Source organism: Hyposmocoma kahamanoa, unplaced genomic scaffold (assembly GCF_003589595.1).
Source record: "Hyposmocoma kahamanoa isolate Upper Pololo Valley unplaced genomic scaffold, ASM358959v1 64, whole genome shotgun sequence".
Taxonomy (NCBI): Eukaryota; Metazoa; Arthropoda; class Insecta; order Lepidoptera; family Cosmopterigidae; genus Hyposmocoma; species Hyposmocoma kahamanoa.
Window position 1 is genome coordinate 8,209,686 of NW_020653852.1, and position 18,965 is coordinate 8,228,650.

Below are 18,965 nucleotides of genomic sequence, written 5' to 3' on the forward strand. Positions count from 1 at the left end.
TTCGTATAACTGCAGTTTGTACCAAGGCTTTGTTCATAGCTGTCTTTCACAGATTTCTCGTAGTTTGGCGCTACAGCAAAAAAGTCGTAAACGCCAAAAACACAAAACTTGCAGCAAGCACAGAGAAATTAAAATGAGAGTGTCAGCCGCGGTATGCGAAGGCACTGATTCGAGTCAAGCCGGATCGAAGTAATTTTTCTTTGTGTTCGATCTTTGTATTAATAATTTCACAAAAATAACTGAATATCAGGGTAGTAAAACATCGTGATATTCAATTAACTAATATTATGTTCATAGCTTTAAGGCTGGTTTCAGAGCAGTGCGGATTTATCTGCGGACCGTCCGCGCGGAGCACCGGAGTTAACACGTGTGGCGTTAGAACATCGTTTCACAGTGACGCGGATTGCTCTGTACGGAACACGCTCCACGTAAACTTCCCACGTGCGTTAATTGTAGGTAATTGTCTTCCGTGAACATCCACACTAAATTAAACACTCGATTCAGAGCACTGCGGATTCTACGCATGCGGATGACTCGCAGGCGGACAGTCTGTAGTCCGTACGGAACGTATGCGAAGCTGTGAAATCAGTGTTTTACATCTTTGTTTTTAACCGAAACCAAATATTTTTTGAGATACAATATTCACTAACCGATCCCTACAAATAGACTGGACATCTAAACAAATGACTCATCCCAGAGACAAGGAAACATATTAATCATACACTAGATATCTCGAGTGTTATTCGGACACATAAAGTCATTTATGGTGGCTCTTTACAGCGCTTGGTAAGGCCTGTAAACTCGTGCGCATGGTAAATCGCGCAAGATCGATGATTTACGATACACCGAGTCAGATCCGTTTACGACCTTACATGGCCACAGTTGACTTTAAATGCAGTTTGCATATAGGCATATTTATTATTATACATACAAGAAAATAATCTTAGGCATTATCAGATAGCACACTAAGAAGATTTTTGAAAATTTGACGTATACGTCCAAATATTCAAACTAATAGTATAAATGCGAAAGAAACTCTGTCAGTTAAGTTTTCACACCTAAACCTCTGTACCAGATGAATATTGGTATAAGATAGATGGGATCTAGGAGTAGGACATGGGCTACTTTTTGTCACAAAATCAAATCTTAAAAGGAGTGAAATATAGGATGAAAGTTTGTATGGAGACCCAATCATTTCTCACTATTAGCTCATATAAATTTGAATAATATAAATTTGTAAAATACAGTAAATGCATGAGGAAATTTACGAAATTTTTGTTTTATAATATCAAGTGACGGGACGAACAAGTCGTGCGCCTGATGGTAAGCTACACGCCTATCCATAACAGTTGCAGTGCCACTCAGAGTTTTAAAAAGCAAAGATCTGACCTGATCACTGCCACTGCGCCCGTAACTCTAGACATAAGTTGACAAGTCCCATGTGCCTGTTCACCAGCACCTTTACCCTTCAAAACCCGAACACAATAATGCTGACATTACTGCTAAGATAGGGTAAAAGTGCCACCATTCTAGGATGCGAACACTGATCCTTACTTTATTCTATGTATACTGTGGGTTTAATAAACGTTATAGTAGTGCTGGATTTAGCGCAGCCGATGCGGCCACGGAAGCAGGCCAGATTGTTCGTAAGATTTACTATTTCACGGTGAAACAACATGATGTGCGAAGTAGTGTTCACGTGGTGTATTAAGCTGTTTTTAGTTGGTTGGTGATAAATTTTGGTGTATGTGTGATAAATTTTATTGAGCAAATATTAATAAACGTATTAATTACCAGGTTTCGAAATTATGAAGATATACTTATATTCTTTGGTCATTATCAAGATATTTATTTTCTTTGGTCATTATTAACATATTTACTTTTCTTTGGTCATTATCATATTATGCACTAATTATCCGAAATATATCCTATAATTACCTCAGTGGCCGAACGGTTACTGTAATGGTCTGCCACGTAGAAGTCCCAGATTAGTTTCCCGGGCCGGGAGAAATATTTGTATGGACTACATTTATTTCTTTCGTGGGTTTGGGTGTAATTTGTGGTTGTCTATGTATGTGTCCATGGCACACGCGATATGAGTGTGAGCGTTAATATTATTATATAATTATCAATACTAATTCTTATTTTTGTCTCATTAATTTATGATTAAAAATAACAGACCGTGAACAAACAAATAAATGAGAAAAATAGTCTAAGGATTTAGTTTGTGACTTTTTTGATATATACATTTGTCACATATCTCATACGTCTCTGATACAAACACATGGTATGACGTTGCTATGGGTAGCATTTCGTTGTTCCAATTAATTTTATATTTATCAAGAATTATATTTAAACGGTACAAGATTGATTCAAAGGAAAAAACTAGCATGACCCTGAACATTTTATATCTGTTGTTACATTATACGTAATATAAACAAGATTAATATAATTTATGTTTAGATTAGATATTATAATTTATTGTTATTCAACAAAATACGTTGACTAATCATTAAGCTATAATCACCGATTTAGATACCTAAGGTACACGTAAACAATTTCACTTAGTTTAGGTGTCACCTAGATTCACTTGCACTACTATTTATTTATTCATTTATAGCCTTTATTACTAATAACTTACGTACTAACTTATCTTACACAGAAACTCATTTATTATTACTCAAATTTGTTGACTTAGTACTTTCAGCTTGTCCTAAGACATAGACCTCTTCCAGAGATTTCCATTTCTCCCTATCTTTTGCTGTTTGCGTCCTCCTCCTTCAGCAACATATGAAAAATCGTCTTCCCATCTAAAGTATGGTCTCCCTTTCTTACTTTTTCCCTCTCTTGGAATGGTATTCCACAATATCGCTTGTCCACTTTTCAATTCTTTTCTCTCATCATGTGTGCTGTCCAACTTGACTTGCACTACTAACCGTAATTAAAGTTATATTCAAACATACAACGAAATCATTTTATTTCCAATGACAATATCGTCAAAGACTTGTCTTCACCAGGGTAAACAATAATAAATGATAAACGTGTACTATGTTTACTAACAAAGAGCAACTTTTTAAGTTTCTTGCTTATTCTTCTCAAGGAAATCTGCCTTACGAATGAGCAGTAGAGTTTCAATATGATGATATCAAGCGTAATTTGCCTATGAAATAAGGATGATGTGAGTTTGAGTTTGAAGGGGGCTCAAAAAGAATATCACTGGAGGAGATCATTGTAATGTACATATTAGATAATAAATATTGTACAGTAAGTTGCAAGTAAATACATGAAAACGGTTAAAATGAAACCGATCTGTAACGACATCAATCAACTGCTAAGCTTAATTGTTGCAAACAATTTATTCTCGACGGAGTTGAACCGAGTGTCTATCAAGTTAGCTGTCGTCACCCCCCCTCGCACCTCACCTCATTTACTCGATTAGGGTAACAAGGCTGCTGGAAAACTCCGGACGGAAAATTTGTCTTTTTAAACAGGAACACAGTTCCAAGGGGGCCTACCACAATCTCTTAAAACAATATTACTTTAACCTTACGTTGCCAATTACAGAGCACAAATTCATTTGAATTGTCAATTTTTGTATATTCATACATAAGGTACTAGGTATTTAGAACTACATATGTTTATGAAAAACACAGGAGATATATTTTAAAATTTGTCTTTTTAATTCAATCTAGATAATCAAATCCGGCTATTCTTGTTAAAATGTATATGAATCAAAATTGATTTCGATACTAGTAGACCAACTGTCAAAATAAGAACGCAATAAGGCAATTAGTAATCATTATATATATTATATTTCTTAATAAATAATAAAAATAATAATAAAAATTAGAACCTCGTAACATTCACAATTCAGTCACTTTTGGAAAAAAAATATTTTCTTTCATAACCATCGATAAACTTATCGACAATAACTACTTGACTATTTAGAATTTTATAAAAACTGGCAACTCTACAAATGTCATTTTAATCCGTCTACAAAAAAGACAGACTAAATTTGCTTTTTCGCCAACAGTGGCATGTTGTCTTTGCACATGCACATTCAACACTAAATATGGGAATTTCCAACATATGAAACAGACCCATAAATAACTCAAAGACTCATTTTGATGATTTTTTCATCAGGTCACTTTCATTGTTAAGGTGCGATATGTATACGTAGCTAGTTGTCTTATTTGCAACTTCAATATGGTAACCCTTTCCCCCGTCGATCGTTTATTGATGAGAGCGAAGCATTAGCGAATACCTAAACGACTATTTGTCAATCCGTCTTCCCTCTGCTGTTAATCATTCGCCGGTTATCTGGGCCGGGGGGGGTGGGGTCCCAATGGGGGGGGGGGTGACGTCACCCGGCATGGAGATTAATTGCCACGTTCATGTTTAAAGGGAATACAAAATTGGAGTAAATGAATTGAGTATTTTGGTGTTTATTTCTATTGTGATTGGTGAAAACTGTAGATAGTGTAGTTATCCAACGACAAATAGAATGAAGTGATGTAAGATTAAAACTATAGTCCAAAATCGAAAAATTGGTACAGTTTACAGAACTTCCTCCATGACCGAACGGTTGTCATACTGGATTGCCGTACAGAGGTCGTGAGTTCGATTCCCGGGCCGGGAGAAATATTTGTATAGCCTACACTTATTTCACTCATGAGTTTGGGTGTAATTTGTGGTTGCCTGTGTGTATGTGTCAATGGCACCCGCGATACAGGGTTTCCCTAGTGTGGGGCAATGAGTGTGTGCGTTATTATCTAGTATTAGTAGTACCTATTAGTTTATTGGAGATGACACTATTTTCTAGGATCTACATCGTGTACATGTTTGCTCAAATCAACCAAAGTTTCAAGTTCTTCACAGGTTCCATGGTCCCGGCTAACCGATTTAGTTTTTGAACTTTAGTATAATTACACGCATATGAGACTTTTCAACTTATGTCTCTAGGTGACGGGCTTAGTAGCTGTGCCCTTCAGATCTTTGCGTTTTAAAGCTCTGAGTGCCACTGCAGCTGTTATGGACAGGAGCGTTGTTCACCACCGGGCCCACAATATTCAAGAATAAAAATATCGTCGTCTTTCTTAAACTTGTATCTTAAAGCACAAAGTTACTGAAATGCAAAAAATGGATAGTATATACAAGTTGTACAAGCTGATTTCACATTAAATGTCATTCATATTCACACACTGGCTTTCATTTATTATTAAACTAATGCACCGAAATTAACACCCTTGTTAAAAATCTCAAATAAATAGAATGTTTTGCCATCTCCTGAATAACCACTCTTTATAAGATATGAGTTCGATAAAATATATAGAATGTGATATGATGATAAAATATCGATAAAACCTAAAAAATTCGATATTTGTGCAGTTTATCTTTAATAACAGTGACTCTACACGAGTTTGCTGGCAGTTGTCGATAGCTAGATAGATAGATTCTTTCACAATTTGGTAGGGTAAATTATACAGCGCCTCTGATGGTGACAAACAGAAAGAACATTTTGTATACAAACATTTTACGTGGTCGCTAGCGATAACTCTCACTGTAACCTCTTGGTAAAGTCACTCAGTTTTTAGGCATAAAAAGATCCAAAAATTGATATTATACCTACTGCCCCTGATAACGCATAAAGCACGTACCGGAATTGAAAAGCTTTAGTTCACTCGGAAGTAAGTAGTTACCTACCACCCACGTTTCATATGACAACACTGAGGGTAGTTAGCAACCATGTTGCTTTGACTAAAGCTTGTGGCGACTTTTATGGCGCGAAACACTTTCACGGCTTAGGTCGGTTGGTCTCTGTTACTGTTATTTGATGTGTACTATCAACAAACTTGGCACCTTACCACTTTAAGGGTTATTTTTGCGTGAAGGCTACCAGTAGTAGCCACCTCAGCTTGTTTGTAGCGTTGAAATCCTAGATATATTTTTAAATCAAATTTTTATTATAAACGAAAGAGTTTCACAAAAAAAGGTCAACGAAATAAGTACAGGATTAGCTATAATCTCTGCTTACACACAAATTTGTTTTAGGACTGAGCGGGTTTCTACTTCATTACTATTACCCTATGCTCTGTAATCAATTCACATGAGGCCATAGATTTTTTATATTTTTTTTTATAATATCAAATAACGTAAGCAACACGCCTGTCAATAATAGTTGCAGTGTGTCTTACGAGCCATAAATCGCAAAGATCTGCGGGGCACTGCCACTGCACCTGTCACCCTGAGACATAAGTTGACAAGTCCCATGTGCCTGTAATTTCACCAGCACCCTTACAAAACCGGAACACAGTAATGCTGACATTATAACCTGGACGAACTCTTAAAACAGTTATTCCAATCTAATCTCATTCGAATACTTCTAGAGAAATGTAATCAGTGGTCACCGTGAGCTAAAATGTGTCATATACCACAAGTTTGGCAGTAGTTTTCTGAATCAATGTCTAGGTTTCGTAACAATATAAGTATATTTCGCGTTTTAAAAATTCAATAAATTGCGACTGTCTCGTGATACATTGTGCTTAAAGAGGTTTTTAGGAAATTTTAGCAGCCCTGAAATGTTTATGTAATTATATTTTCACTGACAATATATAATTAATAAGGTATAATGATTCTGTATATTATTACTAGTAGGTATCTTTACTCGTAAATAATAAAAATATTTTATTTCGTCGAAAATGTACGTTGTAAAAGTACGAAAATACTTGTATAAGGAGGTCTCGTTCTTCTATAATTAGTATGTAATTACTATAAAACAAAGTAAAATAAAGTAATATTACAAAACTGATTCTCTTACTATAATACAAGTTGTGTGCTTGTGCGTGGGTGTGGATCCATGCGTGTGTGTGAGAGAGTTTCAAACTAACACCCACACAAACACACGTATACACACACGTACACACACACACACACACGCATCCACGCACAAGCACATAATTTGCTGCGTTTCAAGAACAGTGGCTCAATCCAAAATGTACCCTTTTTTTACTTATTATCTGAGATTAATTCAGAAAGTTAATAGCAGTAGAGCTTCTTATGTAAGAGTTCGTTCAGGGAAGTACTTCCACCTTATCTTTATATTATATTTCTGTCGCCACGCAGTAGGTAATGTGTGAGCATTACTGCGTTCCAGTTTGGAAGAGTACCTAAGAGTGCTGGTGAAATTACAGGCACGTGAGTGGCACTGCAACTGTCATAGACAGGCGTGTCGCTTACTACCAGGCGCACGACTTGTTCGTCCCGTACGTGGGTAATAATAAAAAAAATACAAATAAAAAATCTGCAAAATTTTATTATGACAGGGATTCCAAGCTTTTCATTGGTTAGAATAATCACATGACAACATTGGGATGGTCTACGATTCGTCAACTTAGAGCGGCAGACCCTTTTTAATTAGATAATTTTGAGATAGACCACTCCAGAACGCTACCAAATATACCTTTCGTCTCCTCAAAGCTCATATTAAATGCTTACGTGCTCGTCGGTTACGGGCACTTCTGACCTGGGGGTCTACTCTCGATCGCCGTCCGACACCGGTCCGAAACAATTACTCTCAAATGAGTAATATTCGACAAAATTAAAAGACAAGTAACAAGTATGAAGCTTCATTTGCATCACGCGTCTTTTCATTTGGTCAAGTATTGCTTATTTGGTAGATCGAGATCGAGAGTAGACCCCCTGATCTTTCTTTAGGTATGATGTCTTCAATTTCGTCGTGGTAAGTTCACCTTGGTAAGCACTTACCAGTACTTGCCCGCTCACACTCACCTTCTAACTCACAAATCTATTTCGTCAATTTTCTTGAAGTATTACATAACCGCTTAAGTGCAAGCTTGCCCTTAAAATACTTTCAACTAATTTCGTGCGGCCTTATATTATTTTCTTCTTCAAGCCTATACTATTTATTCTTACCTATTCCATTCTTGTATTCCAGTATTCATAAATTATGTGAAGAGAGGTCAAGCTATTCTGGTCAACGAGTTTTACCTTTGATGTGCAAAGCTACGTGAGGTGGACGATTGCAACCAATTCTACGCCACGTGGTAATATTAATGCTTTCCTCGAATCTATTCCCGAGGGAAACCATAAAAATCATATTATGTGTTTGCGACTTTGTGTACATAATTTTAGGGGTTAACGACAACATAACACTATAGTTCCTGATAAATAGTCTGAAGGTGCTACTTATCAAAATAGCTGACTTTACGATTCCAAAGCTATAACTTTCGCACGCTCGAACAGAAGTCTAAAGCCAATAATTCAGAACGCAAACAATAAATGATTACGTGCGGATTCAAAGCGCCAAAGATAAAGCACGCAACGAAAGGCACAGCTGAATTGTAGGAGCGTGAAACTTGTTATCACGGAGCGCTAAGGGGCCCGTTATCCGGCTAAATAACACGACGGTTACAAGAACACCACAAAAGCTATTGTTTATGAAAGCAATCACCCCAATAACGATTTCCACAAACCGCGCTCCCCGCTCTGCGGCGGAAAACGCGCGATTCGATGCGCGTGCGACGCGACGAGACCGCGCTATTTTCATAACCCCACCATTTATAAAGGCCACTCCACACGACCCGGCCGCGCGCACTTGACGGCTCACTCGACTCCGCTGGGCAAAGCGTAATTTATGACGTATGTCAAATCGCGCCGGAGCCAATCTAATCGTGCCCAATTGTGACAAATTATTGCTTTTCCTACGAAACCTTAAGCTAAATTTGTATTATGAATTTCACTCGGAAACCGTGGTTTATGGATCTTTGTATGGAATAAACAGTATAACTACAGTGTTGCACCGATTATTCGCACCTCGGTCGATATTTATTGGCCACTCGATGTCGCTTAGAAGGGCTAATTCTTTTGTGCTAACGACACGCTTGTCGTAAATCCCGAAGCTAAACGCCTCCGAGCATTGATAAAAAGATTGTAAATATTCCCCGATTAGCCATTTAATCTTGTTTAAGTGTTGCAAAGTAGCTTTGATTTGCGGCCGGAGTTTACGACTGATTATGGTTACGATACAATTTTTACAGTCAATAAATCAAGTTTTGAATCTTTTAATTGATATGCTTAAACGACAGTAATGTGTTGGCAGTCATGTATGTTTGCGATTATAAAATGTCGGGTGTTTAAAGCCGGCCATTAAAAAGAATAATTTCTTTGGCAGTGGGTACCAGAGAAATCGACGTGTACGCCTATCGAATGGTTATACCGCATTCGCTAGCGACAGCGTGATAATCGATGGAATCGGCATTCGCCGCCCACCGCTTATCGAGAGTTGTATCAAGGCCCTTTATGCCCCTCAGTATTTGAACAGCCAATGGGAGACGCCGGAGAGCCAACGGCCATCGCCCATTGGTCTGATACGCTTTTGATTGCGCCGCCCCATTCGATTCTCGGCTCGATCAATTTCAATTACTCGTTTCGTATGCGTTTGTAGTTGTAACTTCTTCATGTTGCTGCTTTTGATTTTCTTTCACGATACTTATGACCTTTCTCAGGTGAAAACGATGTTGTGAACATCGCTTCTGCATAGCGAACAAACGATGTTCATAATAGTTGTTTTCTACTGCAAAAAGGTCTCGATTAACAAAAAAATTATTATATCTCATAAAAATATTATTTATATGAGATATAATATTAGTTTTAATATAGACACCTACATTTAGTCAACTTTAGATAGACAGAGAGAGAGCAAAAGTAGTAAATATTTATAAATAGAAAACCATAAAAAGACGTGTAGAGCGCGAGTAAACCGTGCAAATCTGCCGATGCAGTTGTATAACATTTACGGTTAAAGATAAATTAACTGCAATATGACAAATATAAAGGTATAAGAATAACATTTACGTGCCATTTGTTGAACGATTTGATTTGATTTCAGTGTAGAGTTCATCTGGACTCTACCTTGAAATCTAAAAATAAAATAAATAAAACAGTAAAATAAAATATTCTAATGGTAATTTCTGACTATTTTACCATTTTTATACCAAATAAATACTCGAAATATTTAAATGTACTTACATAAATGTAGACACCCATTTGAATTGATTTTCCGTTAATTATACATAATACCGTTACAACTACATAATCTTCACCTACAGTGGTAAGTAAATAACAATATTAAGTTACAATTTACGAGCTACCATCTACTAGTTATATTGTAATAGGTAGGTTCTATATATAGGTACATTTAAATAATGTATGTATTTGGTATGAGAAACGGTAAAAAAAAAGAAATTAGTATTAAAACAAAATAACAAAAAGAAAACATTTTGGTAGCGAAATAAAAAAACTGAAACTCATTATCGCTTAGAAGATTTCTTAAAATTTCTTAAAAAGAGGAATCGAATTAAGAATTCCAATTTAAAAAAAAACAACAATCATAAAGCCAGGTTTATTATTAACGTTAAACACTAGGCACCTACATCAGGTCGATTAATGATTTTCATAAATTCTATTTCGTATATATTAAGGCTGTAATGGAGCTAACCTCTGTTTAGACAGTCGTTACTGTTTTATGGTCGACTAAATTTATAGCGGTCTGAATAGCGGTTTTAAATTAGATATACGATCATACCTAGTGCTAATTTCCACACTTTCAATCTCAATGTTTTATGTGTAATTAATAATAATGTTACTTATAAAAAAACAATAACGTATATATAATAATAAATAACGATTACAACAACAGAGTTAGTTATCTCGGTTGCTTATTATAAAAGAGTTTTTTAACCGACTATAAAAAAAGGAGGTTCTTAATTTGGCTATATTTTTTTTATGAAGGTTACCTGGGTATGTTACGCGATCTGTGAACCGATTTTAATGATTCTTTTTTTGTTGGAAAGAGGGTACCTACCTCAGTATTGGATTTAAATTTCAAGAAAATATTCCACCTCTAACTCTGGCAAACTAGGGAATGAATCCGGTTTCGCGCCCTTTCCAGTAACCGATTTCAATAAAACTTGGCAAATAAATGTAATTCCACAAAAATTTGAGGTCGGTTTTATTTTGTACTCTGTATTCAAATTATTTAATACCAAGTGACGAGACGAACAAGTCGTGCATCTAATGATAATGGACACTGTCCATAACAGTAGCAGTGCCACTCAGAGCTTTAAATCACGAATATCTGAGAGGCACTGCCACTGCGCCCGACACCCTTATTTAGTAGCAGTAAAGCTCCTTGTGAAAGAGTTCGTCCAAGGAAATTCCTATATCTGCCGCCAAACGGTAGGTAATAAGAGCATTACTGTGTTCCGTTTTTGAAGGGCAAGGGTGCTGGTGAAATAACAGGCACGTGGGACTTGTCAACTTATGTCTCAGGGTGACGGTAGTGGCAGTACCCCTCAGATCTTGGCGATTTCTAGCTCTGAGCGTCAGTACAACTATTATGGGCAGGTGTGTCGCGTACAACCACGCACACGATTTGTTCGTCCCATCATTTTGTATCATAAAAAAAAGATAAAGGACAGCGGTAAATTTGAACTGAAAATTATGAATTATATTTTCTATTTGCATTGAATTCATATTCAATTATTTTTTGTGAAATTAGTCCACTAGTTTGTTATAATTATTAATACAAAGATTACACTTAGAAAAACAATTCCTTCGATCCGGCCGGATCCGAACCGACGTCTTCTAGTAAACCGTGCCAGACGCTATGCCAACTAAGCTTTAAGGTTCGAATCAGGCCGGATCGAAAGAGTTTTTTTCTAAATGTTCGATCTTTGTATTAATAATTATATTTTCTAGTTAATAATAATAAAAGAGAGTATAAACATGCTGATAATGAAGTTTCGCACTGTCGGTGTAACAAGGCTACATCTGCGAAATGACAGCATTTCAGTACAAATGCTTAAAGATCGTAAAAGCTAAATTAGTCGATAATTTTAGAAATAAAACTATTTTTCGGATACACATCGTGTAGGTATATTTGTTTTTTCAAACAAACCAACGTTTCGGGCACTTTACAGGACCCATCACGGCTGACTGAGATGGTGAATTCGTCAACCAGATAATGTGTAATACCTACTAATGCAAACCATCCTATTTTCACTATAGTTTCGTATTATGAAAGGCCCGAAACGTTGGTTTATGTGAAGAAACAAATATACGATTTATATCTCAAAAAAATGTTTAATTTCCATAATAATTGCCAAAACCTAAGAACTCGATAGTAGATTTTTTTTTAATAATATCAAGTGACTGGATGAACAAGTCGTGCGCCTGATGGTAAACTACACATCTATCTATAACAGTAGCAGTGCCACTACTGCGCCCGTCAACCTTAGACAGAAGTTGATAAGTCCCATGTGCCTGTAATTCACCAGCAACCTTACCCTTCCTAACCGGATGATGATAACATTACTGTTTAGGGATAGAAGTAGGTACGATGGCAGTACTTCCCTGGACGAACTCATTCTCAAGGAGATCTACTGCTGCTTAATAGCTTTTATGCTGAAATAGAAAAGTCATTAAATTTCACACATACCTATATATAATTTGTTTCACGTAGTTCGTGTTATTCACATGAGAAAAATACTTGTGGTATATGATCACATGAGGCTTTATTATACCAAGAGTAAATTTCTTCAACGCAAGAAGAAAAGCGTAAGAGCCGCAAGAGGCGAAAGCAACAATTTGACTAACTTGCCATAACTCAATAAGTATTTATTGCCAGTACATATTCCGAGAGATATGGCGCGAGAATGATATAAGGCCGAGGATACAACGATCAATCATGAGGGGAGCAGTAAAGCTGAGAACAATCCAGCGTAATTCCGTCTGAGAGACATTAACATGGCCGCCGCCCTATCCGGTGCAACATTGTAGCCCGACCAAACACAATAACTTTCTTATTAGATTCATTTTAGAACATAGTTTCAAGTTCAACTTAGATGTATAAGAAAAACAAGAGCCAAAGCCGAACTGATTTAATCAGCAAACCTGTTTAAACGTGTTCATTACTTAACACCATGGAACAATAAAACCCAAATAATAAAAAGTGCATCTACGTCACAATATTCTGAAACCATTAACTTTAATAACACATAAATCATTTATGCGGACGCAAATCAAAATTGTGCAGCAATATTTAAGTATTGTATCGCTCAGTGGAATTCAGGAGGCCATTCGATGTAATTGGCAATCATTCAGAATGGAATATTCTCTCGGTCCAACAATCAAGACAAAGCAGCCGATAGTACCTACAGGCGAGCCATTACAGGTCAATACCCATTATTATGCGATATTTTGGCGAACACAGCCCACTGATATCCCGTACGCGCACATGAGACGGCAAATATCTGTAATTAAAGGTTGTAAAGTTGATTTACAACTGGGGTCTGAGTATCGAACCCTGGGGAACGCCTCGACCAATAGCGAGCCTCGGCGCGCCTCGGCTCGTATCAATTTATTAGAAACGAATGAAAATCGCGGCTGCGGTGGCTTCGGCCTGCGATAAACGTCTTGCGGTCGCAGATCCCATTTGTACATCGGCGGATCGCGGTGGATAGTATCGAAAGCCGTTGCGTAGTTTACGACCTCCGCGGGGACGGTAACACCGGCAATAAAATTACAACAATGGAACTGTCGGATGCGGCTGAAAGGCGACGCAACTGCAGCAGATCATTGCAATGAATGCAACAATGGAATCCGTCAAACGATGGTGGCAACTATCGACAGTAAAATCGTACATAGTTCTAACAAATCTTGTCGACGCGGGATAGAACAACGCTAGAAATTAGTCAATTACAATTCACGTAATAGTAAGGTAGAAAATATGTGCAAAGATAAACTTAGTATGTAGAAATGTAATTGCCTTAACTCTTAAATGGATGCTTGTAAGTGTATTGTAATATTTGAACGTAACAAAAGCCGTGGTCGAGAGTTTAATGCTTATATCTGCTAGAATGACGGGAAAGTCATTTAAGAGGCTGTCAGATTTATTCTTCAATAACTTACTTAGATGATCGATTATAAGCATTGTTTCGAGCTGGCCGTAAACGAGAATTTCGTCCCTTGCGAATGTTAAATATATGAAAAACAATTATTGGTATTTGTTTCCAATAAATGGTAATGAGGTTTGGGTGAAAAATATGTAATTTATTATTTGTCATGTCTTTTTATGGGTAATTAGGAAATTGTACCGTCAAAACGAGCCTGAACGCACCATTTACAATATTGTTACTCCAGTTGTCTGTAATTATGTATCTACAAACATCATTGTGCTTTACAATCAAACGTTTTTATTATCGCATTCTTGTGAACCGTCCCATTTTGCTATATTATCTAAAGGCGAAGTTGCGAGTTTAGTATATCGTTATAGTTTATTCGTTCACGTCTCACCTATACTTATTTTTACGACTATCGTTTTGTCGCTCACACGAATCGTAAAATATCATTGGCAACCTTTAATTTTCTTTATCATTCCTTTTGGTGTTACAAAGTTGCTAATCGCCGTCCTACATTGTAGGTGCATGATGGAAAATAATTTATGTCTTTTCATAATAGTAATGCGCGATAAAGGGGAAACTGCGAAGGCAATAAACGTTTCCTTAGCATTCAATTCCATTTCAAAGTTATTGAACGTCAGTCAACGTGCCTTTAGGGCATGTAAATTATAATATGTTATACGTTGTAAGCTTTGCTCTTGTGAGCTTTAATACAAGTATTTTCCCTGCATTGCCAGGCAAGCTTATTTCAAATAAGTACTTACATTTAAATAATAGAATTGAGTAAAACCAAAGACCACCATGAAGTAACAAGTGAAATCAGAAACTAAACGCTAAGCGCCATTAATCAAGAAGCTAATAAATACGAAAATAATCACCTATCTAGGTTACAGCTTTAGTAAAACCTTCTTTATAATTATTGTCGGCGCGGTAACAAAAACACTCGAAAGCGGTACATACGGTTATATTCTGCGTGAAACATTAATATTTACTAGGAAATGCGGCGGTTGACGGGTCATAGAGGTAGTAAGAGAATGTACAATTTGACGTGGCTTGAACCTTGTATGAGGAAGGTGGCGAGACTCGGAGTGCCACCGTGTTTAGGGCTCATTTCAATGGACATTTGTATGGTGATTTGAATCACAATGTAGACGGCGTCGCGGTCGTGACGAAGCAGGATTGAAAGCCAAACTTACTGGACGTTACTCACTAATAGTTTATATAGATGGAAAATAAATAAATATAATGGTAACTTTACATAAATATCGAGTTCTTGAGCTTTCGCAATTGCTATCCATTGGAAATGAAACTATTTTTTTCGGATCTAAATCGCGCGTATTTGTGTTCCCGAAACGTTTGTTTCTTTGAGAAACAAACGTTTCGGGAAAACAAATACGCGCGATTTCCTCCTAGCGAGCGAGGTCCTTTACAGGTCCCATGGTCACGGCTGACTAAGACGGCAAAGTCATCAACCAGTTATGTCTGATATTAATGCAAACCATCCTATTGTACACTATAAATACTTCAATTTTAATTTACCATCTAGTATTCCTATTAGCATGGTACCCATAAAGGGCCCGAAACGTTGGTTTATTTGAAAAAACTAAATACATAAATAATCATTTTTATAACATTATTTTCATTGCCTCATTAGTTAAGACAAAATTTGTATATAACAAAAACGAATACCGTAATGTATACACGTAGGTCAAAAAGTTTATAGATATAGACAATAAAAGCTACGTTTACTAACACTAAACATCAATAGGAAATAATAAAATACCAACATAAGTAGAACCGTAAAGACAGATTATATTATAGGGCAAACGATAGACAGCAGTATGTATTAATAACACAACTCCTAAGATTCACAGGGTCATTTAAAGATAAACAAACTCATTCGTCCGAAGTGAGAAAAAACTAATAATAATGAATACAAACAAAAACCTATAACATATAACGGAAATAAAATAATCCACAGTGACAAAAAACACACAATAGAGTCAAAGGGCAGTGGATAACAATGCATGGATACACATGGATTTTTTTTATAACAAATGAGGCGACCACAATAGAGAATTAGCATAAATAGGTTGAGATGGGGTGACATTCGGTAGGTGACTATAGCAAGGGGGTGAGATGTTTGGGATTTTTTTTATATCTTATATTGTAAATTCATAAGTAAGTATCACCAAGTGAAAAAAATTATAACAAGGAAACGTGTTTTAAAGAACACTTAGCGCTCTTGGTGTAATAAGGCGTGCAAAAGATGATCAAAAAAGAGGTTTCAAGATTCGGCGAACGACATTAGCCGATAACTTATTTTTTAATTAAATGGACTTGCTCTTGACCACTATCTAGCTCTGGAGCAAAAATAGGATCTACGATGGAACGAGCTCGCCCAGAAGATCTACTCAGTCGCACTTTAAAGATATTCGGGTTGTATTTGCTCGGAAACACAGTCGTAGGCAGGGAGTTCCATTCCTGGGCTGTGCGCATAATAAAAGATGATGAAAAGCGCTTAGTACGCCTGAAGGGAATATTGACCAAGTAAGCATGATACACCACCGGATGAGCTGTTGGAACTCATGAGTACGATTACCGAAAAATATTCTGTAGAAATCCGACAGACAAACGGCTTTGCCCCTATGGGCTAAACTATGAAATTTAGATTCGAGCTTATCATCGGCAATAACTCTCAAGTTTATGATTCCCTGAGCCATTCTACAGGTGACTGCAATACTCCATGCAAGATCGGACTTGTGCTTTGTACAAAGTTAAGAGCTGTCCAAGCGTGAAATATCGCTTAACCTTATCAAGGATACCCGTTTTTTGGCTGCAATTTGAGCCTTATGCTTAAATGACACAGTTAAAATTTGTTTTATTCCCAGAATAAAGTTTGAAACATGGAAAATCAACTTTGGTAAATGCGAAACGAAGACCTCCATCGAGACTTGGAAATAGAATTCGTAGTCAAGATAGCTCAAAAATACGCCGAAACCCACCAACTCATGCTTCAACATCACGTGAACGGCGAGACCATTCAGCTCTTTGACCACACAGATATCATAAGACGATTAAAACTGTCAAATCAATTTCAATAGTGTTAGTGTATGATTAAACTAAATAGTGCCAGTGAAACTGAACAAAAAGAACACTTGATAAAAGTGTCTTCTCCTTAATAGATAATAAGAAAATTGCCAGTGGGTGAATTCTTAGTTTACCTTGTTTATTTATTAGTTTAAGTGAAATGTAATTTACTTATTACTCTTGTATTTGAATAGATTGTAGTGTATTTATAATGTACTTTGCTAGTACTTATAAATAAATGAAAAAAAAAATGTAGTTCATATTATTTTTTGGCTTACATGTGATAATAACACTTTTGACGTATGACTTAGAGTTATGCAATATATAGGATTCTAGGATTTAATTCTCTTTTAATTGATTCTCGTCGTAGTGTACAGTTGGTAAGTATTAAAAACGAGTGACTTCTTTTGACGAAGATGAGCTTGATAAGTGGTGGTCATGGTCGCCCATGGACATTTGCAACATCAGATGAGCTGCCTATGCGTTGCCAGCCTTTGAAAGTCCTGTAAACACGCTTTTTGTAGAACCTGATATCATAGCGCAAAGGAAATACTTCAGGAAGATCATTCCACATCTTGCAGGTTTGAGGAAGGAACGAATGAGCCGCCCGCGTGGTCTTACAATCTCAGGCATCTAAGATGTATGGATGATCTCTAGTCCTTTGGCGGGAGGTACAATGGTAGAAAGGAGACGGTGGCACCAGTTTAAAAAGTTCATCCGAGCACTCCCCATTATAAAGATGGTAGAACACACAGAGCGAGCCAACGTCTCTCCGTAGGCTAAGGGGCTCTATACCATCTGTTAGTTTGGGATCATCGACAATACGGACAACCCTACGTTGGATGGAGTCAAGTGGGTCAATCTGGTATTTTGGAGCTCATACTCAGAGATGCGAATAATATGGGGCCGTAATTGTGTTTTAAATAATAAAAGTCGGTGACCTGGTGAGAAGCACTACTTCGCTCTATTGAGTACTCCGAGCCTTTTTGAATCCAGTTTGGCTTTGATTTTCAAATGTTTTGGATAGGTGTTGCCATTGCAATGCAATAAAAAAAGGTATAGACTATAACAGAGCAAATGAACATCACACGAATTACAACTGAAGTAACTGCAGTAATTAGGCTTAGGTACAACTGCGTTTTCTGTACTTTAAAATTATCATTTCAAGAATAATTTTACATTTGCACTATTATAACAACAATTATCAGTGTCCATGAAATGAACATCCCCGCATGATGTACCATTCTTTTTCTGTACGTCTGGCACCCTCGACAACAATCATTAGTACCTTACGCTTATTAGCAAATCCTTTCACCACGATGGTAAGCATATTGCATCATTCAACACTGGAGCCGGCTCTTATCGAAATAATAAGAAGATAGTATCAATTTCTAATGGAATTACAAATTCGAAACCACGAAATGCCTAGCTTACAAATTATACATTAAACACCTCTATCTCAAAACCAGCCAGTAAGCTCAAAGAGACAGTAAAACATGATCCGCAGACGTGATATTTTACATTATAAATACATTTATATAGGATAAACGCGTAACTAAATCTGATGTACTAAGCTATACTGACCATGTTATCTATAAGCGAAATCTGTTACGAAACAACATCACGTAATGAACTCTGACATTCAAGATAATCGAATTACTATTGAATGTGTTTGTGAAATTAAACTATACCACGCGGCATGAACTATTGTAATCAGTAACACGATATTAAATCGGAAAACCATTAACTCAAGACAAAGAAGCTGCTATAAATTTACACAAGTTTTTGTGTATTCAAGCATTTTCAATGCATAATTAATTGCACATGCAGTAAACAACTACAGATATTTCATGCATTAATTGTATTCGATTTGCAAGATATAAAAAGACAAAAATG

At 36.6% G+C, this 18,965-nt stretch overlaps 1 protein-coding gene across 4 annotated transcripts in view; it reads right to left on the minus strand.

Annotated features, from left to right (window-relative positions):
• Positions 1 to 18,965, minus strand: part of LOC113230756 (protein dead ringer) — a 234,463-nt gene that overhangs the window by 12,008 nt on the left and 203,490 nt on the right. The window lies entirely within an intron of this gene.